The 17,945-nt window shown below is 36.3% G+C and overlaps 1 protein-coding gene across 1 annotated transcript in view; it reads left to right on the top strand.

Annotated features, from left to right (window-relative positions):
* Window positions 1–17,945, top strand: part of LOC149565027 (flavin-containing monooxygenase FMO GS-OX-like 4) — a 66,483-nt gene that overhangs the window by 27,034 nt on the left and 21,504 nt on the right. The window lies entirely within an intron of this gene.

Below are 17,945 nucleotides of genomic sequence, written 5' to 3'. Positions count from 1 at the left end.
AAGCATCCTTGGGAAAAGAGAGTTTCTGAGGAAGTAAAAAGAGGACTTGACATCCCAGGATCAATATTTAGAGGGAGAAATTTTGAAATGCAATCCCTTATGGATGATATCTTCTCTATGAGGAGAAGTTCTAAAGGGAAATGTTAAATTGAAATATTTCAAAGGTAAAACTTGATATGTTGAATATTTAATTTCAATCTATTTCTGGTTATATAATTGTTGTTTCAGATATGTAATGAAAGGTGACGATCTTTCATTGGCATATATAAGCAGAAGGTAATCATTGTAAGGTGACGATCTTACATATTATAGGCCTGTTATCATGGTTCTTTGGGCCGGAATCTGCTGGACACCATGATAACAGACAAACAGAAGGTAATCTTTGTAAGGTGATGATCTTACAAATGATAGGCCTGTTATCATGGACATCTCTAGATATTGTTTTGGACAATTAGAGATCATGGGTAACAAATCTATTGTCTTCATGGACATCTCTAGACATTGCTTAAGTGCAAGTAGAGATCATGAGTGTGTTATGGGCATCTCTAGAGATTGCTTAAGTGCAAGTAGAATCATGAGTGTGTCATGACCATCTCTAGACATTGTTTAAGTGGAAGTAGAGATCATGAAAATTTTAATCACTATGGACATCTCTAGACATTGCTTAAGAGCAAGTAGAGATCATAGGAAATACTTTATGTTGCTAAGAGATTTTAATATATATTGTGTTGATTGCATAATGATTCTGATTCTAATCTAATGATGTGTTGGATACAATTGTTCAATTGTGTGTTGTCTTTGATGTCACACAAATGTCATATCAGTCATCAGATAGTGTCTACCGAGCTCAGAAGGTCAGCAAGGCAAATGATAGTGTCTACTGAGCTCAGAAGGTTAGCAAGGCAAAGACAATGTTTACCAAGCTTTCAAGGTAATCAAAGAAATTTAGTTCTTACCGAGCTCACTCGGTAATCGAAGAAAATGTGATAGAAACAGTTCTTACCGAGTTCACTCGGTCATCAAAGGTAATTTGGAAGAAGCAGTTCTTACTGAGTTCACTCGGTCATCAAAGGTAATTTGGAAGAAACAGTTCTTACTGAGTTCACTCGGTCATCAAAGGTAATTTGGAAGAAGCAGTTCTTACCAAGGGATTCAGTTTTCACCGAGCAAACTCGGCAGCCAAAGGATTTTAAGGATATTGCAATGTTAACCGAGTCAAGATGGTTAACTCAGGAAATTTCTGGAAGCAGTATTTACCGAGCAAGGGTTGGCCAGTAAAGGATTTCACTGTTTTATGAAATAACGTTTATTTGTTTAGAGTTATATCTGTAGCTGACTGATGTATGGTTTATTGGTAAATATAACATGTAAATGGGCCGACTTGACAATCTGAATGGTATAAGTAAGAGGTCAAGTTGCGAATTCTGAAATGTAAGTATGAAGAGTGGAATTAATAAGATATGGAGACTGATTATTGAGGAAGCGAATTTGAAGGATGATCAGAGATCATTGAGGAGCAGCAGAGTCATATTTGATCAAGGAGGATCTAATGATGTTGAACAGAGACCTGTAGCGAGCAAATTCAGTTGCATTTTATTCAGGTCAATTCATTGTTGCTTTCTAACCATTGTAGCAGTGATTTCAAATCTCTTAACAGAGTTGGTTTAACAGCCATTTTGTAAATCCTCTAACAAGGTGACAGTTCAGTTGAATTGTTCTAAAGACCTCTAGCAAGGCCACTCCTAATAGGGTGATTAAATCCTCTAACAGGGTCACGCCTAACAGTGTGTATTGTAACCTTTAACAAGGTTGGCTCTTAACAGGGCTCACTTCAGAAGAGTGAAAAATTGGTGACTAGTTACTTGGTGGTTTTTCCCATATTGGGTTTCCACGTTAAATCTGGTGTCTCTTGTGTTCACTTTATTTTCAGTTATATGCATGAATGCTTGAAAAGAAAGTAATAGTTTAATTTACCAAGTTACGGCATTTGTTTACCGAGTATAAGCAGTAACTAGATCTTTAAGACATCTAAGGGATTTGTGGATTAATTTTTGTAACTGATTCACCCCCCCTCTCAGTTAACTCTATCTTTAATCCCAACATGATGTTTTACTTCTCCCTTGCTAAAGAGGGAGTGTTAATGTTTTAGCATCAGTAGAAGTAAAACATTGATTATTTGATATACTAATCTGTGTTTATATTTTTCAGATAAATTGTTATTGGTGATTCTTATATATATAATATATATTATATATGTAATATAATATATGTTATATATTATGCATTATATATCTTATATATATAATATATATATGATATGTGTAATATAATGTGTATTATATATATTATGCATTATATAATAATATAATATAATATTACATATATGGTTAATATATTAATATTATATATATAAGATGAGTTATGCATAAAGTTATTTATAAACTAAATGGTGATTAACTATAGAGACATGTCTCTTGAAGAGACATATCTGCTCCTCTTATATTATACATATATGAGATCCAAATCTACATTTGGAAATCATCAATTACAATGGTAATGAGAGGACATTTGTAGATACAATCTAAGTTATTTCAACACCTTGAAGTGGTATTACAAAGATTGCGTGAACACAAGTTGTACGGAAAACTGTCCAAGTGTTCGTTTTATCAGAAAGAAATCTAGTATCTAGTGTACATTATATCAGCCAAGGGGATAGCAGTGGACCTTGCCAAAATCAAGGCAATTAAGGAATGGCTAGTGCCTAGGAACATGTCAGAAGTTAGAAGCTTCATGGGTTTGGTAGGTTTTTACAGAATTTTTTTTTATGGATTTCTCCAAAATAACACATCCCATCACCACCCTACAAAGGGGAAGAAATTTATATGGTTTGACAAGTGCAAGAAGCCTTTGTATATTTGAAAGATAAGTTGATTTTTGCACCAATACTTAGGGTACTAGATCTTGAGGGTCATTTTGTGGTTATAACAGAGGCATTAGGGGAAGGACTAGGGGGTGTCCTAATGTAGGAGGACCAAGTCATCGCTTATGAATCCAAGAAATTGAAAAAACTATGAATAGGATTATGCACCACACAACTTGGAACTAGCAGCTATTGTCCATGCTCTAAAGATGTGGAGACATTATCTAATCGGATAACCATTTGAGCTCAGGTCAGATCATCATGGATTAAAATATCTATTCACCCAACTCAACCTTAATGGTCGTTAAAGAAGATGGGTGGAATTCTTAGTAGATTACAATTTTGAGATAAGTTATATCAAGGGTAAGGAAAATAAAATCGCTAATGCCTTGATTAGGCAAAGACATATTTCAACCATGGTAGCGATAAACATGAGGCTCAGGCAACAGGTGTTGTAGTGTTTTCCTAGAGACGACTTTTACAATGAGGTTCATCAAGCACTCTTAGAGATCCTCACACTTTCCGATATGAAGGATACCAACTGGAAGGAGATAGACTCCTATGATATAAGAATAGGATGTATGTACCTAAAGACCCAGAGATTTGAAGGATGAGTTTGGGAGAAACACATGCTGCCCCTTATTTAGGACACTCGGGAGTAACCAAAATACTAGCTGATATAAAGCCATAATACTTTTCGAAAGGTATAAAGAAAGAAACAACAGAGTTTGTGGTAGGATGCCTCGAATGCTAGAGGGTTAAGGTAGAGTCCCAAAACCTAACAGGGTTATTGCAACCAAACGAAGTTCCCGAATGGAAATGGCAAATAATCACGATGGATTTTATCCAAGGGCTACCTATGAAATGAAATAGGCATAATACCATTCTGGTAGTTGCAGATTGGCTAACTGAGGTAGCACATTTCATCCCTCGAAATTTAACACATGGAGCACCAGAAATAGCTCACAAGTTTGTGAGGGAATTATTTCAACATCATAGAATCCTGGAAAAGTTCATATTTGATAGAGACGCAAGGATGACACCCAAATTTTGGTAAACATTATTTTGTGCTTTTGGTACAAATCTAAACATTAGTTTAGCCTACCACCTAGAGACAGATGGTTAGACAGAAAGGGTAAATCGGGTGTTAGAGGAGCTTTTAAGAGTATATTGTATGGATCAACAATATCAGTGGGAGATGTATCTTCCCCTAGTCAAATTTGCTTACACCAACTCATATTAATCTACAATTAAAATGACACCATTTGAGGCCCTATATGGGCATAAATGTAGAACCCCTATGAGCTAGAATAGAATTGAGGACCGAATCATCGTCGGGCCTGAGATGCTTCTAGAGATGGAGGAACAGATAGTTCAGAATCTTAGATCCACCAGAGATTGAAAGAGGCAAATGACTAACATAAAAGCTATGCAGATGCAAAGAGGATACCTAGGAATTCTTAGTAGGAGAAAAGGTCCTCTTGAAAGTCAAACCTCAGAAAAGTACTATCAAATTTGGTAGGAATGCCAAATTAGCCCCAATATATGTGGGACCCTTTGAGGTGTTGGAAGTCGTGAACCCTGTGGCTTACATAATTTCTCTTCCTCCAGCCCTTGCCAGAATTCATAATGTATTTCATGTTGCACACCTTAAGAAATATGTAACTAGCCATGAACATATTATTGACTGGAATCTCTTGTAGGTGCGAGAGCCAGGAGTGGTGGAAATAGAGCCACTTAGAATACTCGAGGTGCGTAAGCTTTTCTTGCAAAATTGAGACATTGCCCAATGCAAGGTCTAGTGGGACTAGTACACCAAAGAAAGTGCCACTTGGGAAGATTATGATGAAATCTTCCAAAAATTTCCACATTTATTTCCAAAAACTTAAATTACGAACATATTTTTGAATTCAAATTGATACAATGATAACCATGATGTAAATGGGGTAATTTGGTTTATTTTCTTTGTGCAATTCATCAAGGATGATGAATCACAAGGAGGGTATGTTACATCCCAAATTTTGCGTAATTTTTAAACTACTCATTTAGCCGTTGTGCTTTTTCATGTGAAGTCAGTTGACAATTTGTAATGTTCCCATCCAGGTAGGAGGTTGGCGAACCAAAATGTTTGTGAATGGTGGATGGAGGAAGGAGTTAAGGGGAAGGTAGTACAGTGGATGGAGGGAGGAGTACGAAGGGAGGTAGTACAGTGAATGGATGGAGGAGTTTGGAGGAAGGTAGTACAGTGGATGGAGGGAGGAGTACAGAGGGAGTTAGTATGGTGGATGGAGGGAGGAGTATAAAGGAAGGTAGTATGGTGGGTGGAGAGAGGAGTACGAAGAGAGGTAGTATGGTGGATGGAGGGAGGAGTATGGAGGGAGGTAGTACAGTGGATGGATAGAGGAGTATGGAGGGAGGTAGTATGGTGGATGGAGGGAGGAGTATAGAGGAGGTAGTACAGTGTATGGAGGGAGTACGGTGGATGAAGCGAGCAGTACAGTTAATGGAAATATTGTACGATGCACAAAATGGGGGGTTTTACACGGAGATTGGAAAGAGAATACAAACTTATATGCAAATAATAGTAGAACACCAAATCCATCAAATAAATGCCAAGCATGAATAGATATTGGATACAAATAACTCTCAACTACTACTTGCAGACAAAGATGGTGCTCTGATTTGTCAAATTTGAGCAAAGTTTTATAGGCGATGGAATAGGGTGAGGATTGAATCCCACTAAAACTGGAAAGTCAAGTAGGGAATATCTTCCACTTTTGAAATGACAAATAATTCCAAAACTCCAATAGAAATTCACAAATACAAGAAATAATCCAAATCGCATACCTACAATAACTAATCTGATGGACATATATACCCCATTGGAGGAAAACTCACCGAGGGAGAAACAACATGCCGACACATGACATGACAAATACCTACACCTACGAAAGATGAGCCTGAGATATACAAAAAAGAATCGGGATCCAAAATAAAGTTATTAATTTATTTTATTTAATGATGGGGATATTAGAGTCCTCTTGTCCCAAAAATTGCTTGTCCTCAAGCAATCGTAAATCTGATTCTGGGAAACCTTTTTTAATCAGTTTCTTCAGTTTGGAGTCAGGCATGAAGTAGATCTTATCGCTGTAGTAACTAATATCATCAATAACTTAGTATCTTTCATCATGTATATAGCCATCCATCAACTGATATGCAAAAGTGTTCTTGGAGTACTCGATCAATAGATGGGCCTGCCAATCAACCAAGGAATGGGGTAAAGTGTTGATTGTCATGTTTTTACTTGCCACCACAACATCTGGGATCATATCATGTTTAAAAATGGCCTCCATCTTCTTGATTGGGACTTCCCCTAGTCCTTTATTTGACATTCCTCTTAGCAACACCTTGTCATCTGTCTCGAATGAAAAGTCCATCCTCTTGAAGCTTTGGGTGTACTGATCAAGGGTCTCCATCCATTGGATGGCCAATATAATATCAATATCAACCAAATGTATAACAAAAAAATCATCGTTCAAAGTATAGTTTCCCATGGAAATGCTTAGCCGTGGGAGTACGTGAGTGTAGGATAACAAGGTTCCTCCAAACCTTGAATCCTCCATGTTCTACTGCATTTAAGCCCTGACTAGTGACCAAAGATGAATTGATGAAATTGAGTGTGGCACCACTATCAATCATGACTGCGACCCATTTCCTGTGAAGTCTGCCACGAACCCTGATGTCACATCCCAAATTTTGACATAATTTAAAATATAGCCGTTGAGGTTCACATGAAGTCAGTTGACAGTAAAATTTGTTATAATTCTGCGAAACGGTAAGATGGTTAGTCATTATAATTTCATGTGAATATAACATGCTAGTTGATTATTTATCATGAATTCATAGAATTGAAAAGGTTGTTAGCCATTATGATTATTTATGATTAAATAACTTGTTATGGTAATATGATTTAACTGCGAAGAATTTCATTGTAGGAAACACGTCGAAGGGGTGGAAGCATTGTCAGAAAAGAATTGAGCACAGTAGCATCACCATCATTGGGCAAATGGGTATGAATTGTGAATCACTATGGTTGAGGACCTAGTGACTTGAACATTAGAATACAATTGATGGAACCGCATGAGCTATTAAATAAACATTTAAAGCATTAATTATTTAATTACATATAATGCGTATCTCAAATATTTTAAATGATCTTTCACCATATTATTTTAATATATATCTATGTACGTACACAGATATAAAAATGAAGTGACACCATCGTATTATTTTATTATAATAAAATGATGCTACCTCACCAATATATCTACGTGTACATAGATAGATATAAACATAATATTTATTTTTGAATTAAAACCTTCAATCTTCTTCCATCATTTTATTCTTTTTCTTTCTTGAAAACCGATTTAACACTTAGCATTTTTATTTGGTTTCCAAGAGCCAAGATATCCTTATGTTATGGAAGCCAAAGAGCCACATTTTTGTTTTATAAGAAATCGTGAGTGAGAGACGGAGGTATCTCTTTTCAAGCACCTGATTGCTTTCCTCTCATTCCAACTTTCCTTCATAAGTCAAAAATCTACAAAAACCATTTGGAAAAATCACTACCGCCCATAGCATTCCATGTTTTATTTTATAGTCTTGATTGCAGAAAACGTGATACAATTATGCATTGGATATTGGTGCCTGAAGAACATTTGTGGGAGGCTGAATCGTAGCGGCCAGCTAGGCTCCTATTTACTTTCTTTTCATAAAAATCTCAGGTTATGTAATCAAACATTTTCCAAGTTTTTGCTGAATATCTTTCATGTCAATTGCAACTGTTTTATCTGACTTCCATATGTTTCATGCACTCGACTTCCATATGTTTCAAGCACCCGACTTCTCCATATTATCAACCACGTCTATCTTGGCACCGATAGCTCTATCAATTAGTAATCTTTGCATTGCTTTTCCAACCACAATTTATGATTAATAAGAAGATCTGCAGAAATCGTGAGCAACATTTATACTGGAAACAGGGGTTCAAGGCGGGTTGTTGAACTTTCAGCAAGATTCCATTCTTCTTTTAGAATATATTAGGTTATGTGATTAACCTAAAACCAAACATTGCAATATAATTTCTACCAAATTTGCTACAGCATTCCGATTTATATAGCAGTAAGCTATAGCTTATGTTGTAAATTATCTTGCTTATTAGGAGTTGTCTACGGCAAATAAAAAGCCAAGTAACCATGTTGTGAAATCATGATTTAATATGCCACTGAAATTCAAAAGACATTTTCTGCAATCTCAAGAACACATTCTTCAAATCTTAGATTGTGATAGGTTGGAATATATATATTATTTATAATTCAGTTTAGAATCAACGGACAAAGCCGAATTGCTCTGAGATTCTGAACACCTAGGACTCACCGGCTGTGTAGCCATGGAAGGGTGAAGAGGTGAGAGAAAGGAATCCATATTAACATGAAACAAAATTAGATGTGACATAACAATGCTTATCATTTAAAAAAAATCATTTAATAGATCATGCATGATCATGTTTATTGTATTCTCCTATTGTCAAGTCGAGTGGTGTGATTAGAGATTGTGTGAGGATAAGTTATGTTCGGAGGTTGGGTGGTTAAGCCTTGACAATGTTTCCCTTCTCCACAAGATGTCAGATATGCATCAGATAAAGATAAGTTATGCAATTAAACGTTTGTCGGAAACAGGTATTTTTACTTTTATGATGTATGTTCAAGTAGAAGGTAAGATTAAATGAGTTGTATCATCATTACCATTATTTCTTTAAATGAAAGCAACTCTTATCGTCAATATAATTGGCAACCAGTTAGATCGGTTGATCTTCTAACTGAATGTGGAATATATTTATTTGCGAGAGATAGATTTATTTGATGGATTGTTATTTCAGTCTTTTAATTATAAAAATAATGATTATGAGCACATTTTCTAATCTTATGTTATTGCCATTGTAAAGAAAATCGGAAGGAAAGGAATAATACAGTGGTATCTGAAGTCCTAAATGATACAGTGGTATCTGATGCCCTAAATGATCCAATGGTAATTGATGCCCTAAATGATATAGTGGGATCTGAAGCCCTAAATGATATAGTGGTATTGATGCCCCAAATGATCCGATGATGATAGAAGCTCTAATTGATGTTGTGGTATTTGATGCCCTACTTGATATAGTGATAATTATTAATAATTGTCATTGATTTTGATATAGTTGTATTTGTGGACTAACCTGGGTGATTGTAGAAGCATCCCTAGATTGATTTCGATCTCGAATTCCATGGTATGTAGATTTTAATTTCCATAGTAAATTCATTGATTGTGTTTTCAATTCTTAGTTATGAAATTTTGTTTATCTGATTTTAACCATTAATCTCATTCATATGAACGTAATTGATTTAACTATCTTTCTATTAAAATGAAGTAATAACTATATTTCTCTGAATATGTTAGTTGTTAATTAAGACCGGGAAAAAGTGGATGTTACACTTGAAGATACTACTTCCATCCATTGTAGTGAGGGTAGCAATGGAACCCCATTTTTGTATAAGGGCATTTATTCTCTCTTCCTAGTTAATTTCTTCACCAGTGATTGTAGATACTTGTCCTTCGTTGTCATCAGGAAACAATGTTGACCCAGTCCTATGGTTCCTTGCATGTAAAACAAAGCTTTTTCCTCTAGAGCTCGTCTTCATCCAACAGTGGTTTTTTCTGAATTGGTGCCTTGTCTGTTTTCTTGTGGGGAAGGTGTTGGCGTAGCTATGTGGGTTTTGGAGGAAGATGTAGCCATGTTACACACCTTCTTAATAGTTTCATTGAGTGCGCATGGTTGAACTCTTTGATCCAGCCTCTCAAAGGCTCTCTCAACCCATCCATGAATAACACAATTCAATGTCTTTCAGAGATGTCTGTGACTATTACTGATAGCCTTTGAAATTCTGTGATTTAATTGTCTCCCGTACCTGTTTGCCTTAGCTGAGCTAGACCTTTGAAGTTTAGTTTAGGATCCTTCCCATCGAAACGATCGACGAATCTCTCAGTGAACTTACTTGGTTGTGGCCGAGAGTGACCAGTCCATGGTGCCACCTCTCTTGCGTCACTCTTTCTAGATGGAGTGTTGCGAATTGGATTGCTTCCTCTTTAGGCATCGGGTTTAGCTAGAAATGGATGTCTGCTTTCAGAACCCATGCCTGTGCAGTAATGGTTCTAGAGCCATCAAATGGTGATAAGTTTACTTTTCCAATCTTTCTCCTGAGATCATTAAAATAACCACGATTTTGCTCGCTTGAATATCTCATTCTTGGATCAACATAGTCTTTGTAGGATATATCACCTTCCATATGCGTGTTCCTCCAAGCTTCTCGAAGTTGTTCTTGCATTTCCTGAAAAGAGGGCTTTCTTTCTTTGGGTGGTTCTTCCATCCTTGGAAGGAAGACGAGTATCAAAGGTAGAGAGCGAGAAGTTTGAGGTTTTGACCTTCCTGCTATGCCCATTTTGTTCTACTATTGTCTCTCCCTCAGCCAATTTTTGTAATGTTTCCTGCATAAGCCTTTTGGTTTCATTGATTTGCATTTGGTTTATGCTGAGCTCTCTTAAAAGCTTCATGAATTTTCGTAGGATCCTAGGGATCCGCCACTCTACCAACAAGGTTATCTTGCCTTTTTCGGGTATAAACTTGCATTCACTTCCACATGCTGGCAAAATTGCTAGCTTTGATACCACTGTAATGTTCCCATCTAGGTGGGAGGTTGGCGTACTGAAATGGTGGCTTGTTGGCATATGGTGGATGGAGGAGTAGGGAAGGAGGTAGTACGGTGGATGGAGGGAGGTAGTACGGTGAATGGAGGGAAGAGTATGGAGGGAGGTAGTACAGTGGATGGATGGAGGAGTACAGAGGGAGATAGTACGGTGGATAGATGGAGGAGCATGGAGGGAGCTAGTACGGTGGATGGAGGGAGGAGGAAAAAGGAGGTAGTATGGTTGACGGAGGGAGGAGTATGGAGGAGGTAGTACGATGGATGGAGGGAGAAGTACAGTGGATGGAAATGTCATATGGTGCACAAAATGGGGGGTGTTGCACAAAGATTGGAAAGAGAATACAAACTTATATGCAAATAATATTAGAATACCGAATCCGTCAAATAAATGGCAAGCCTGAATAGATATTGAATACAAATAACTTCCAATTGATACTTGCAGACAAAGATGGTGCTCCAATTCGCCAAATTTGAGCAAAGTTTTACAGGCGATAAAATAGGGTGAAGTTTGAATCCCACCAAAACCGGAAAGCCAAGTAGGGAAGATCTTCTACTTCCAAAATGGCGAACAATTCCAGAACTCCAACAGGAATTTGCAAATACAAGAAATAATCCAAATCACATAACTACAACCATAGTAATGAGAATCGCGGTGATCACGTGGTTTGGTGATTTGATTCAAGCCAAACGATTTATTGTGAATCGGTGAATCGAATCAGTGATAAAGGGTTTATGAAATAAGTTACTAAATTTCAAGGGTTTTTTAGATTTTCCTATTTGTGGCCGATTCGATTCCGATTCATGGCTGATTTGCGATTCGATTTGGCCTTGTCGATTTTGATCCGATTTCAATTCTCGTTACTTTGCCTACAAAACCTAATCCAACAAACATATATTCCCTGCCGGAGGAAAACTCCCAAGGGAAAGACAATGTGCCAACACATGGCACGACAAATACCTGAACCTACAGAAGATGGGACCGAGATACAAAAATCAAGAGGGACCCCAAATAAAGTTATTAATTTATTTTATTTAATGATAGGAATATTACACTATTAAACTTGGTTATGATCATGTGAAATAGTAAGATGGTTAATTGTTAAGATTTCATGTGTAGATGACATGTTAGTTATATGTTAAGATGTTATATTGCTATTTTGAAATATTGGAAAATTGGTTATTCTTTCATGAAAAGTGAAATGGTAGTTAGCCATTATGATTTATGATTAAAAGCTTGTTAAAATAATTTTGAATATTTTGAAGGATATGATATTATTGTGGAGGGTTTTCTTCTTTCAAGAGTACGTTGAAGGGGGGAAGCATTGCCAAGAAAGGAGTTGAGCAAGGGACACCACTTTGTCTAGGAGTTGACAAAGATGAAACCTAACCATCAAGACTAAGAAGAAAAACGACTAGGCAATCAAGAGTATGTTAAAGACTACCATAAGTTACCCGGTCAATAATTGTACACTAATAAGAAAACACTAAACATTTAATTAAAAATGTAATACCTTTTGTTAGGCAATGATCTTAGAACTTCATGTATGTTGTCATGCCTTAGTTCATTAGCATCATATCATTTACCTATACTTGTATATATATATACACACACACACACATGTATCTATGTATGTGTGAATTAGACATATGTATGCATCCACATTATATATGATGTATATGTTAAATACATTGTTAATATATCACGTATACATACATATGTTCGTACATACGTACACAAGTATAGATAGGTGGCGGATGACACTAGTGTACTAAGTAATGATTCTTGGCAATAATTTATTTATTTCTCTTTGAGCGGCCATATTTCTATATTGCTCTCATTGGCTTTATTTTTGGATGGCCATATAATCAATATTAATGTTATTACATGAGCCGATTGCCAAAGAATCTTGTATGTCATGCCCTCTTTGTATCTTGCTCGTAACTGAGCTGAGAAGGCTACCTTTATGTGATGGCTTTCAAGACATAATTATTTCCTCATTTTTGTTCTCAGTTTTCCTCTCGGTAATTACTTCCTTCAATTGATTCACCACTTCAACATTGCATTGGAGCTCTATATCAATACATAATTAATCATTTCTATTGAAGCCTCTTGGGAAAGGCATTCTGTGTATCAGCGAGAGCTATTCATTTGTGCAAATCCAATTGATATCAAAGCATGTTGTTATCTCTGCATAAGTATCAAATATATTTTCTAATTAGATCGTAATGCATGACAGAAGCATTAAAGATTTTCCTATGCTATTTACCGATTGTAGATGAAACAATGATCTTTTATGAATGACATGATTGAGCCAAAATGCAATATGTATATTTTTCTGAAAGTATTACTAAAATATAAGCCAAAACGGGGCAGACTTATACAGGAGGATTTTGCTATATGCTTCCTGCAATGAGGATTCTGTATCCCGGAGAATTAGATTTGTAAAGAGCATACTTCTAAACCATTGTGTTTTTTGCAAGCTGAATGGCTGATTACTAAATAAATTTTAATGGAACTGTCATTGTGTTAAGTGGGCAGATATATTGACTTTTATATGTATATATGTTTAAACATTTCCAGATTTCTTTTCTTCTATGCCAATGCCAAAAAGGCAAAAGAGTTAGCCACACAAGATATGATTTCACATTTCTCTTTAATAAGCCAAGGCCAGATATGCAGATTATTGGCTGTGATTATCATTGCTCTTACATCCACCCAATGAATCATCTAGGAAGACCAGTATGGGCTAGATGAAGGATGTGAACAAAGGATACCCCTGCATTTTAAAAGAAGGAATCATTAGTTACTCAAACAAGAAAGTAATATTAATAAAAGAACACGTGTCAGCTCATTTTAGTCCTTAATGTAGTCTTGTTGTCAAGTTGAGCGGTGGGTGATCGGGTACACAATGAACTCACAAATCCTGGGCCAAGGTAGGTTAGTGGCATGCTTTCTGCTTTGATCACTAGAGGTCAGAGTGTTAGTAGTTAGAGGATAGGTTGATGGAAGATGTCCATAGCCTCATCAGTTGACTAGCCGACATTTTAACACTAGGATGCTCAGTGGTTGGACAATAGTGCCCCAAGCCTGAGTCCTAGGGTAGGGAGGGCCTTTTTCAATAGAGATTGTGTGGGGGTACTTAAGGGTCCACGGTGGGGAGGTTAAGCCTAATGGCAATGGTTCTCCTCTCCTTCAATAGCCAAGGCTTGTACAACTCAAAGTCAAACATCTTTTACAATCATCTATGAAACGGGTACTTTATTTTATTTTAAATATCTTGCAATTTCTAGTTAAGAAATTATAGTTAGATGAAATGGCTATTTCCATGTGCATAGACTAAAGCAGATAGATTAGTTAATCATCTACTTGTTATGTCAATAAATGAAAATAGATAAATTTATAAGTAGTTATAATTGGCTTTCATGTTACATTGAAATGGATGTTATTTGAGATATTCCCAGATGATGGTTTACTATGAAAGTTTAGCATGTTACATAATGTCTCAATACCAGGGTTAAAATAAGCAGTAAAAGCTCAAATAATGAACACAAAGACACATAATTGATCTTGGGGAAACCCTCCACTTAAGGTTGAAAAGCCCAGCCACATGAAAAAGTCCTTTATTGAATAAAAACAAATGTTAAGTACAATGCAATGCTTAGAACACATACAGAGACTTCACGACAAACTCCAACAATATTCACTGCATGTGTAACAAAGAAGAAGCCTTTTGATATGTCATACCCATGACTCTTCAACCTCAAACCTTTCCAGTCTTGAAATGGGTGGCTAATAGTATCCACATCTCGACATGGAGACTCTTCACATCTCCACTTGATGGACCCCTCATATCTCATGAGAGTTCTCTTAATATCACGGAGTTACTCAACGTGATGTTTTCATCTCAATATGACATTTAACATGGCTACTCCCAAAGGGTGAATAACATAAGAGCTAAGTCATGGAGTCTCTCACACGACATGCACCATGGCTTCCCCTAGAGGGTGAAACCACCATAGCTGCTCCTAGAGGGTGGAACAAGGGATTTCACCTCAAACTTCTTTTGCAAAGAAGAATGCATTAACAAGGGATTGCACTTTGAACTTTTCTTACATGAAGAAAACCTCATTAACAAGGGATTTCACCTCAAACTTCTCCTTCACGGAGAAGAACTCGTTAACAAGGGATTGCACCTCAAACTCCTCCCTCACAGAGAACTCATTAACACGGGATTGGACCTTGAAGTTCTCCCCTGGAGAACTCATTAACAAGGGATTGCACCTCAAACTTCTCCATCTGTTGCTCAAGATCCCTCTGAATCTCATTTCTTTCTCTTCAAAGAAACTAATCACAATGGAAAAATGTATGTGATCTCTCTTTAATGTAGATATGTGACACCAATTCAGTACCATGGCTGCAAGTAGTGTCCCAATGTTCATTTCTACGGCCTGCATGACTTTGCATGTAATCTCTCACCATCTCGTTGCTTCTTGATCCATCCTAGAAGCATTTTTAGAGAGATTTGTAGGAGTTCATAGAATCAAGCTGTCCTGAAGAGAAATATAATGTCAAAAGCATACAAGATTCACTGCATAAATTAACAACTACAAAAGATTTAAGAACATCATCCAAGGATGTGAAGTACTTAACTCTTTATAGTCAAATTTGTCTTTTAACATCTGCAAGCAGGTTACACAACCCCTGCACAAGCCAGGCACCACAGACCATGGCTCTAAGTGCCTTGAGCAAAAGAACCCATGTTTATACAGTCAGATCTCACATAAGCACCGAGGTTCAATCTGAATATTTCAAACCACTTCTACTCCTCAGCCACTGTACTGTAACCAACTACTATCTCAAGCCCTAGGAGCATATTTCACACACCACAAACTTTATCTTGGAAGATTGCATCATGCTACCCTCCACCACCAATCAGCTCAGCCGATACTTTTTATTCATTGAGTCATTAATATGTATAGAACTCCCAGAACATTACCATAGATCTCAACATCATAGTAAATGTCTCACGCTACACTCTCAGAAAATACATATAAACTGAAACAAATGATATTCCAATTAAGCACTCAGAACTTGCATGGCAACACCAGTGACTGAACGAAAATATTAAATGTAGAAACAATATAGTGTTTTCTAGTAGAAGAATGAGTACTAATTCTAAATCCATACACAAGATTCTTGATTAAACCTGGCTTTGATACCATGTTAATATTTCGATACCAGGATTGAAATAAACAGCAAAAAATCAAATAATGCACACAAAGATACATAATTTATCCTGGAAAAACCCTCCACTTGAAGGTGAAAACCCAGCCACACAAAAAAATACTTTATTGATTAATAAAAAATGTTTGATACAATGCTCAGAACACATCCTGAGACCATACACTAAACTCCAGCAGTATTGACTGCATATATAACAAAGAAGAGGCCTTTTGATATGCCATAACAATGACTGTTCAACTTCAAACCCTTCCAATACTGAAAGAGGTGGCTGATAATATTCACATCTCCATGCAGAGACTCTTCACATCTCCAAGCGGTGGACCCTTCATATCTCCTCAATGGTCTCTCAATAGCAAACATACTCAAATGCAGCGCTTAATACTGTTTGAAGATAAAGTGAACCAATGCAGTTACCATATCAGGTATTAAAATATCTACTGCAGCTGCAATACTTCAACACTCACTACTATGCCCCATTCTCTTTTTCATATTACCACTTTTTTCAACTGATCTCTCCAATAATCAAAATACTCATCTTCAAACTGTGGAATTGGTATTGTATCACTATTTGCTACCATTAGCAAAAACTAAGCACAGTATAGATTTTCTCTTAAAAAATGGATATGTTGAACTTTAGTGGGTGCTGAAGGACCTTTGGATCTGAATATGTTGAATTTAATTCTCACATGCATTGATAAACATTTGTGTTTATAACTTTCTCTAACATTATTGTTAACAAATTATGTGGGTTTGGGACTTCCATGGAAACACACACTAGAAATAAGTCTTATGATTGCATAAATGTTTGAATTTCATTACGACCTTGAGCCACTTCCTTGGATGACCTCTCCATCATTACAAGCTAAATTACATCCCCATTCTTCCAAAAATCAGCAATTGGGTAATTTTTATACAGTTGTAACTAAAAGTAAGCAAGGCAAGGTAATAAAGTTCCTTTCATGCAATTTCTGAGTTGGGCATTAAAGATTAAACAAATCATTTATGCTAGGCATCTAAAACCAGCAGATTGCCTCCTATAATAGCTGCTCAAAACACCAAAAAAGCATCTAACTTAATCTACAATAAGCAACTAATTTAGAACTAAATTCTTAATATTTTCCTAAAAATAGTTGTGCACACATTTCCGACAACTAAAGTAGCATATGACTTAATCAGAAGCAAGAAAACTTCAATAGCGAAAACGAGCTCAGTAGTTGGTTTACTTTGTTAGCATCAGTGGTTTGACTTTATCAGCATTCTACTGCTTGGCATCATATTTTTTTACAATAAGGCTCTTTTTTAAGCACTGAGATATACGTCATAGACATACAGCAACCTTCTAAATCCAAGATGATGTATGGCATGGAATGTTGCTCTCATAAGTTAATTTTAGGATTGCATTCTCTTTTTGATTGATCGTAGATCTAATGTGGTTCAAAACAGGCATAGTTGTTTTGTCTATTTTTGCAAGTCTAGTCAGTTCAGTTACATTTTAGCGTACACAGTAGGGAGTTGAGCTGGCCATTTCTTCCAAAAGATGCATCTGTTTAGGAAACCACTACCATCCGAGTTAAGGATCTCAAGGGAGGCTAGTAGACCATGTCATGAATTCTGAGGGGATATGCTGGACAGTTCCAACACAAAGAATATATTCCATGGTCACATACACATTTTGTATTTTTTGTATTAGAAATTTGACCAGTAATCACCAATCTACTTTTGACATTAGTTCAATAGATTAGAATTCAATGTAACAAGTCAAATCTAATATTAAAGGAAATTGGAATATTATTTTTGAGTGTACTACTAAAGTTTTAGTAGTAGTGAAAGCAAAATAATTATTATCTTTTCTGTTGAAAACGAGTTGTATACTTATCATGTTTAATAGTCAAATTGGGGGAAACACTAATGAGTGGAAAATTGTCTCACATTTTTGTATATTTAATTTTTAGGTGCTTCTACGGGTTTTCTATTTTTGCCC

The sequence above is a fragment of the Cupressus sempervirens genome, chromosome 3 (assembly GCF_028749045.1).
Source record: "Cupressus sempervirens isolate cs-2001-9-10 chromosome 3, ASM2874904v1, whole genome shotgun sequence".
Taxonomy (NCBI): domain Eukaryota; kingdom Viridiplantae; phylum Streptophyta; class Pinopsida; order Cupressales; family Cupressaceae; genus Cupressus; species Cupressus sempervirens.
The sequence above is the reverse complement of the archived record's forward strand: the minus strand, read 5'-3'. Positions and strand labels throughout refer to the sequence as shown.